Raw genomic sequence first — 9,558 nt, 5'->3', positions numbered from 1 at the left:
ACTAAATTAAACCAAACTCCTTACCTCAGTGGCAATCTTGGGTGTTGGTCAGTGTACAATTGTTTCAACTTTACTAGGGCCTAGATTCAAATTGCCTTGAGAGATAACAAAACCTAATTATACTAGCTCCTGCTTCATGAAGTCATACTTTCCCAAATTGATGGTTATCTTTTCATCATGCAATCTTTTCAAAACCAAACTTAAATGCATAAGATGTTCTTCTTTAGTTTTTCTGAAAATCAGAATGTCACCCAAATAGCCAACACCAAACTTACCAATAAATTCATGAAAGACTTTATTCACTGACCCCATGAAAGTGGAGGATGCATTTATTAAGCCAAAGATCATTACAAGTCATTCATATAACCCTTTAGTCATTTTGAAGGTTGTATTCCATTCATCCCCTTGTTTAATTCTGATTTGATGGTATCCACTGTTAAGATCAATTTCAGTGAAATACCTTGCTTCACCTAGACAATCTATAAGGCCTTCTATTCTTGGAATAGGGAATCTATATCTGATTGTAATATTATTAATGGCTCTAGAATCAATACACAATCTCCATTTACCTCCTTTCTTTGGGGCTAAAATAGTGGGAACTACACAAGGGCTTACCCTCTTCCTAATGAAACCATAATCCAACAATTCTTGGACTTGTTTGGCAATCTCTTCATTTTTTCGTGGAGTCATATTATATGCTTCTTTATTATGCAATGTTTCTCCTAGAATAAAATCAATTTGATGACTTATAGACCTCTTTAGTGGTAAAATTGTTGGTCATCCATCACTTACTATATCTTTGAACTGATCTAAGATCTCTTGCACTTCCTTGGGTATGACTGCATTGTTGTTTATTTTCTTAGCTATAGGCTTGGCTACTATTGCATATCCTATACCTTCTCCCTCCTTTAAGGTATCAAGAAACTCTTTTCCCCTAACTAAAAATACATTATATTATCAGTAGAAGAAGAATCTATGATTTTTTTGCATATCTTATTAAGGATCTTGCACTTAATTCTAAAGAGTGTTCTCCTTTGACTAGTTCTTGGACTAAAGTTCTTCTTGACATCAAGTTTTCTTCTATCTTTGAGACTAAAGACATGTCTCCTTTCTTGTTATTATCTTGAACATAATCAACTCTCTTCCCTCCTTGAGATGTAGATCACTTCTTTGGACACCTATAGGTCAGATGCCCATATTGATTGTGACTATACCACTTCATGGTAGAAAAATAAGGACCTCTTCCTTGGCTATTTGACCTTCATCTAAAATTGTTATTAGATCCTTTACCTCTATTATATCCACCTCTTTGACTGGTGTGCCCACTTTTCTTAGTTTTTTTTTCCTTCTCCTTGTGCTTTTGCTATTGAGAAAAGACTATTACAAGTATGGGATTGTGATACAATCATTATTTTGTTACTGATGTCAAACCTACTACTTGCTAGTGAGATAATTGCTTACTTTGATATGAATACTATCATTTGTTTGATTAATGAAGAGGATTTGATCAAATGAGATAACAAGAGCACCTAGAGGAAAGCTTGAGTTATTTAGTATATAAAGGAGCATTAAGATCAAATAAGACAGTGATGTTATAATATATTATTTATCTACTTAAGCCTGCAAAAGATGGATACACTATCTTAAGAATGTAGAAGAAGAAGAAGAAAAATGTGTCTAGTAAGCTTGACTGAGTGATTAGTAGGATCCAAGCAAAGATAGTGCAAGCCGAGAAGAAAATTAGTTGGTGTTGAGAAAAATGAAAAACAATGTATGTTGATTAAATTTAGTATATGTCAAGTGACAATATAAAGAATGTATGTGTCGAGTGAATTATAATGGATGTTGAGTAACACAGTATGTGTTAAGCATCAAAAGTTAGTTGATGTTGAGTGACAATATTATGAGTTTTATCAAAGATTCACTGAATCTGTGCTGACAAATTTGATTTCTTGGATTGTGTGAAGCATGTGGAAGATAAGCTTGATGAGTTGGTGGCACATAATTCAAGATAAATAGTTTTGAGGTGAATCTAATAAGAATTGAGAAGGAAGTTTCTAGAAGAGGAATAAAATAGAAAGATGGTTAGATTCAATGAATCCTACCTAACCCTAAGATGGATGATTGTGATTAAGTGGAAAAATATCATAATCTTCTTTATAAGGGAATATAAGGTTAGAAGCAACTATTGGCATGTGTGAGAACCCAAGGAAGAGAAGGAGTCTAGGGTGTTTCTTCATATGGTGGCTTTGTTAGTGTAAATAATTAATTATTATTTATTTATTCTATTTACTTAAGCTTACTTAGGTTAATGCAGTTATATAATATTTAGTATTTAATGCATGTAGTGGTTAGTTGTTGATAACACGGGAGTTTGTTCCCTTCTAGCATGTTCCACCTTTTGTGGATATGTGTTGAGTTGTCATCCTCATCTTCTATCACCTTCTAGCTTGTTCTACAAGCTTCCTTGAGGTCTTTATAAGCAACCTCTCTCTCATTGTATTTTCAACATCACAACATCACTTCTCATTGTAAATACATTTTCATTGTGTTTGCACATATTGTCTCTCATGTCCGTTTAGGGTTTTTCCTTTGCTCCATGCTCTTCCTCTTCTTGGCTTCTCTTTGAAAGGTTCTCGCATGCAGTTGATCTTGGGCATCTTTGGAGTTGGGTTTCCTCAACTCCAACATGGTATTAGAGCCTCCCTGCTACTTCTTATTCGAAGGATTTTTGAAACTGTGATTTGAAGTCACAAACCCTAGTTTGTTTGTGCAATTTTTCTTCAAATCAAGGGTAGAGCAATTTTTCAATCACATTAGGGCCAAACGGACATCACCATTGGATTCAGAACACCGTTTGCAGTTAGGATTCATATAAAATTTTTCATTTTTGGAGACAAAGCTCTAGGAGGCAAAAAAAATTTATTCTAGGGCTTTACCGTACGGATTATACGGACGCAGTGCGAAGAAAATTCAAAAAAATATATATAAAATGTTGCACTGCCGGGCGACCACCACGGCACCACCTAGCGTTTGCTGCCGCGCAGCTCGCTAGCCGCTGCCCTCGACAGCGCCGCCGTAGAGCCGCTGCGGCTTGGCGCCGCCCACGGGCCACTCAGGCGCCGCCCTCCTGCGCCGCTTTGCCGACAGATCCGCCACCTCCATCGCTTCATCTCTGATCTCACCGCCTAGTCTCCGCTGCACAATCAGCAACAAGTGTCAGCACTAGCAGGGATTTTCTGCCACATCAGCACTTGCGAAGCTGCCGCATCAGCATTTTGGTGCACAATCAGCGTCTCTACACTTAACACGTGGCACAATGCCACGTGGCCCCTGCCATGTACATGCCACATGGCACCTTTTTTTTGTAGCGATGGCTGTCTAGCCATCAAATTTAATCACGTGAGTTGATGATGTTAGCGCTACATCAGCCCTTGCTTGCACCTCCCCTGATTTGGTTTTGGACCTACTTGTGGTTTTTTGGCCATAACTTTTGCATACAGAGGTATTTTTTTGATCCAAAAGAAGTGTTGAAAAGCTAGTTTCAAGAAAGAGACTTTGGTGTAGTTATTTTTAGGTTTTGATGCATTTTTATTACTTATTTTTTTAGTTGAAGTCTGAAGTTCTTTTTTTGACTCCGGCAAGCATATCTTTTGTGTCCCATGCCTGTTTTTTGAAAACTTTATATTTTTGGAAAGCTGGTTTTGTCACCTTTTTAGAAATGTAGTCATTTTTCTTAGTTTTTGGCATTTTCTCTTTCTATCATAGTTTTAGAATTTTAGCTATATGGTGGATATTTTGAGTGTTTTAGGCCCGAGGATCATTTTCCTAGCATGGTTTCTCTTGTTTTGAGTTGTAATTTCTTTTTTTACAGCTCATTTTTAGTTTTGATCATTGCAGCTATCATTTTGAAACACTTTTTGTATCACACTGAGATAAAGTGTCACTTTTGCATTCTGGGAGTCATGAACGTTGTTTTGAGTCAGTTGTACATGCACTATTTTCATAAAGCACCATGGGGTGATCTTTGTTTTCTATTTTAGGCATTCTCCCTTTGTCAAGTGAGTGTCCCTTCCATGACATTAGCCCCATGCAGAGTCTGTTTGACCGTGTCTTTATAGGTGTCTGTACCTCTTTTCCTCTCTCCTCGTTCTTGGTTCGTTTGCAGGAGACTTTGGCCCACCTTCTCAGTTGCCTATCATCACACCCTGTCTGCATTAAGGGGGGGTTATGTTGTTGTTCTAATGCATCCGTGGTTTGATGGTTCGATAGTGTGGACTATGTATTCAGTGGTTGATCCTATATACAAGGCGATTGCAGTGGCTAGCTACCTATGCATTTCGGTGAGATGGATCATCTACCATATAGACATGCTCAATTCGTGCCTTCTTCTTCCATGGAGGTTCTTTAGATCAGCAGTTTTGAAAATTTGTGGCTTCTTCATGCTTCAGTGATTCTCTTCATGATCACTCCTTGTTCCTATTTTAGGGGACATTTCCCTAGTTGGAGGCTTCTTCAGTTCTTCACTAGGTTCTTACCTCTTTCTGGGGGAGGGTTTTTCCCACGTGGTTTTCTCTCTTTCTCCATTTTATAGAGGTTGCATTTTCTTTGCATTGTACTTGGGTACCTAACATGGCCTCTTTGCCGGGACCCATTTTGCATTTCATCTTAATTTTGTGAGCTTAAGGCATTTCCCTAAGTTGCACTTAAGGGGGGGTGTTAGAGTAAATAATTAATTATTAATTATTTATTCTATTTACTTAAGCTTACTTAGGTTAATGCAGTTATTTAATATTTAGTATTTAATGCATGTAGTGGTTAGTTGTTGACAACACGAGAGTTTGTTCCCTTCTAGCATGTTCCACCTTTTGTGGATATGTGCTGAGTTGTCATCCTCATCTTCTATCACCTTCTAGCTTGTTCTACAAGCTTCTTTGAGGTCTTTATAAGCGACCTCTCCCTCGTTGTATTTTCAACATCACAACATCACTTCTCATTGTAAATACATTTTCATTGTGTTTGCACATATTGTCTCTCATGTCGATTTAGGGTTTTTCCTTTGCTCCATGCTCTTCCTCTTCTTGACTTCTCTTTGACAGGTTCTCGCATGTAGGTGATCTCTACCTCTACCTCTCCCTCTTGTGTTTGAATCATGATTTTTCTTGAGCTTTCCATCAACCTTGAGGGCTATCTGATAACATTTGTGAACTATATTAGGGCTCCATAACGTTATTTCTTCTTGAATACTCCATCTCAAACTATTTACATATCTAGCCACCTTTACACTTTCCTCTTCATGTATTTGAGACCTAAAACAAAGCCTTTGAAACTCCTCTATGGATCAAGCCAAATCTGTATGTTTTTTTCTTAAGATTTTGTCTTTTTGTGTGTAATTGAGCTTTATAATCCTTGGGTAGATAGGTTTCTTTGATCTTGGAAACCATTCCTTTCTAACTAGAAATAGGATTATTTCCTTCCTTCTCTCTCTCTTAGTCTAAAAATACTTCCACCATGTTAGAGAGGCCCCTCTAATTCTTTCCTTGGCTACTTTAATCTTATGTGCTTCTTTGATACCTTCACATTCAAAGTAATTTTCCATACCTTCAATTAAATCCATGGTTAATTCAACTTCCATATTTCTAGTAAACCATGGCACTCCTTCAAGAGCTTTCCCAGTTAAAGACTTAATAGCTTTGAGGAAAGGTTCTTCATGCGACTTTGGATCAGGTGCACATATCTCATCTTCCACTGAAACCATCTTGAATTTTTCTAAATCTTCTTTCTGAGTGACCTTGCTTGTCACCTCATCAGCCTTTCTAGCTATATCACCTAGCTTAGCTTCTAAATTACCAAGTCTACTCCTTAGCTTTTGATTCTCATCTTTTTTTGGATCCTATACTTTATTAGCTAACTCTACATTTGTCACCATCTTCAATTCTCCAAAAGATTCTTGATCAAATATGCAACTTTATTTCCCCAAATTTGATAGGAAAAGGCGCCCAACTTTCCACTAATACCTACTCTTTTATGATTTTACACATGGATTTTTTGATCCTATATCAAGGTTTCTATAAGAGCTCCACTCAAAACCAGGTTTCCTATCATTAATAAATTTTCTTTCTACATTCCCTCGAAGTTACCAAATTATCCAATGTGTTATATCTCCTTAATATAAGAAATCAACTTGCAGGTACATGGAGGCTTCTATTGGATTAACAAAATCTTGACATTTCTTTGGAAATATTCACAAGATTATGACTGATCATAGTCTTGTATTTACACATCCTTTCCCTGCAAGTACTAACAAATTCTATCTCTACAACCTAGTCGGGTTTACCCACAACTCGCCTAGGGTATGCTACTAAAGTGAACAATCAACCTTATTATTCCTCCTACTTTTAACAAACTACTATACATAATGTCTACTTTTATTACACAATTTGTTGATGCAATTTAACAATAGCACATGAAAGTAGACATCTTATTTGCAACATAGTTCAAGTTATTGAATTGGAAAAGCAAACACAAATCTACTCCTACTAAACAAACTCAAAGAACTACTCTACTCAGAAAAGAAACAACTTCAACAGATATATACACAATTGCAAAATTGTTCAACAACTTAAGAGCTTTTTATTTATTTCAACATTTTACAATCATAAAAAAAATTCCATACAACTTCCAACTACCTCCTACTTCTCCACTATTGAACTATATTATAGAGCTTCCACATTGGCTTATGAACTTCCCTCAATTAGTTTTATAAACTACCATTCTATTTATCTCCATAGTCTAGACCATTTTTCTACATGGTCATAGCTTCAAACTATTTTATCTTTCGATTATCAATAGTCTTGCAAAGTTATGCTCAAACCTGAAGTCGCAACTTCATAACCTTTTTGCATTTGACTTGGACTTAACTTATGATCTTGTGCTTTAGATGTATTGCACATCATCAAAACACTTCATTCCTTTATGACCTTTCCCTTTGCAAACTTATGCTCTTCTTTCAAGTCCTAAGTTTGGAACATGACCACTTAATTATTTCCATTAACCACCAACAATCTATCTAACCACTAGTCACTTTTACTAATCGGGATGATAGGGTTGCAACACCAAATTTCACATAGCTTTTGACTGCCATGAACATGTGAAAATCCTAACATGCATAGCTTCGCAGACTTTAATGCTTCCTTTTAAAAAGCTCTTGCAAACTTGTGATCATCACTTACCTTTACGAGCTTACGATTGCAAATATTCTTCGTACCATCACAAGACTTGGAAACTAACCCTTACAAGCTCCTTCTCCAACTTAATTTCATAAATTTGGAAGATTGAGCAAAATTTTATAAAGATGACTTGCGAAGGCTGCTTTGACTTTCCTATGGCAGGGAAAATTTTTAAACAAAATAACCTATAGAAAACTCACACATGAACAAATTAATTGCCCTTATTGGAAAACCTTCAACCATGACTCTCTGTTGAGTTTTCACATCAAAATTCACTAGCACTGGAGTGTATTCTAGGGTGCTCCTACACCATAATAAAACTATGTCAAAGTCTAAAGTAATAATGATAGTGTAATAATAATGTTTCAAACTCATGCCTTGATATAAGGATATCACCTCTTATGCTTGTAAGAGTAGCTTTCTATGTGTGTGTATACATCTTATTAGAGATTACGTACACACACACACACACATATATATTATACATACATATATGTGTATGTATATGTATATATGTATGTATATACATATTTTATACCCACACAAGTATGAGTGTAGCTACAATATGATTATATTAAGATGTGATAAAAATTGTAAAAAGTTATGAGATCAACCACATTATGAAGGTAATCTTTTCTGTAATAGTTTAATGCTATAATTTGAACTGATTAGCTCATGGTCATCCTTTGTAGATTCTTTCTTGTCTAACTATTTCATCCCTTAGCCATGGTGGTCAAGACTCATACCTGTTGGCTTAATGGTAGATGGTGCCCTTGTGTTGAATTTCCTTTTGGCAGTGCGCCCCCCCCCCCCGCCCTCCACCCTTGATGTGCTCCTGCAAGGAATGAAATTCTTTGCGATAATATCATATTCCTCAATATAATCACAATTACTGTAACAAGTGATTATTCTTAAACCATCATAATGGTTAACCTCCATTTCACTTCTCATGAATTCATGATGAATGACCAAATTTTCAAGATTAACATGCCATCTTCATATGAAATTATAACGATTAACCATCTTACAATTTCATATGATCATAACTAATTGTACTTTTCAATTGACTTTACATGAAATCAAAACTGTTATATGAACATTTTTAATTTTAGCCAAAATTTTGGATGTAACAACATATTTGGAAGCTTGGGATTTGGCAGAAAAGAATAGAATACTGATAAGGTCAGGATTTATATATTTTTTATATTGAATGTCCATGAAGGGAAAACTACATGTCTTTGTGGAACAAGGTAGGAGATATTTATAAAGGAATATCCTTGGTAAACAAGCTCTTCTTGAGAAATAAGTTGTATTCTCTCAAGATGGATTAAAATATGACTGTGGTGGATCATTTAAATGTGTTTAATATGGAGATCACACTAACATTTTTTGGCATGTCTATTAATGAAGAGAAGCATTGTATGTTTTATATTAAGAAAAGAGGTTTTGAAGGGGCCCTAAAACCCTTTACATCCAAATTTTGAGAGCGATATGCAACTCGCCATAGATGAAATTTTGTAAAGAGATATTCAACAACATAATAAAAGAAAAAGGTCACTCAGGGGCCAACAAAGAGGAAACATTTAGAAGATGGGTAATAAGAAAAATTGACTATGAATAGAAGTCCAAAGACTAGATCCCAATGAGACCCTCTAGAGCATAGGAAAATGAGAGGCTACCCCCTAATTCCACATCATAAAAGGAATCATTAAGAATGATATGATTATCCTTCTAAGAGTTCTAATACTTTGACTAGCTAAAACCATAAGAGATAAAAAAAGATTTTCCACACCCATCCAAATTGTAGAACCAACTGAATTCACAAGGGAGAAATAGTTAATCCACACCCATCCATCGAAAATGATAGCCTTCCACCACAACCAACTTAGAGAGAAGATGAGAAGGAAGATAATCTAAGGATAAAGCCACTTCTGAATTGTGCCACCATCCTAATGAGGAAATGGAAGAGGACTCGTCCTGCCACTACCATCTTCACCTGCACTAAACACCACCTCAATAGATGATTCCTCCTCCTTAATAAGAATTAAGAATTGAAAAAACCATAGCATCAAACAACCCTCAAGCTTGAGATCCTCCTGAAGGGGCCAACAAGGCCAAAGGACAAGCTTCACCTCAAAAGAAGCCCTTGCGGAAAGAACTAGAGAAAAAATTAGTCCTCCAAATGATAACTAGACAAAGGAACCAAACTCTAACAAAGGAGAGCCTCCCTAAAAAAAAAATCTACTTAAACCAAAAATAAATAAGAGTCAAGGAGGGCCCTTGCAAACTAATAGAATCCTCTTGACACCAAATTGGAATAATCTACTTG

Source organism: Cupressus sempervirens, chromosome 8, assembly GCF_028749045.1.
Source record: "Cupressus sempervirens isolate cs-2001-9-10 chromosome 8, ASM2874904v1, whole genome shotgun sequence".
NCBI lineage: Eukaryota > Viridiplantae > Streptophyta > Pinopsida > Cupressales > Cupressaceae > Cupressus > Cupressus sempervirens.
The sequence above is the reverse complement of the archived record's forward strand: the minus strand, read 5'-3'. Positions refer to the sequence as shown.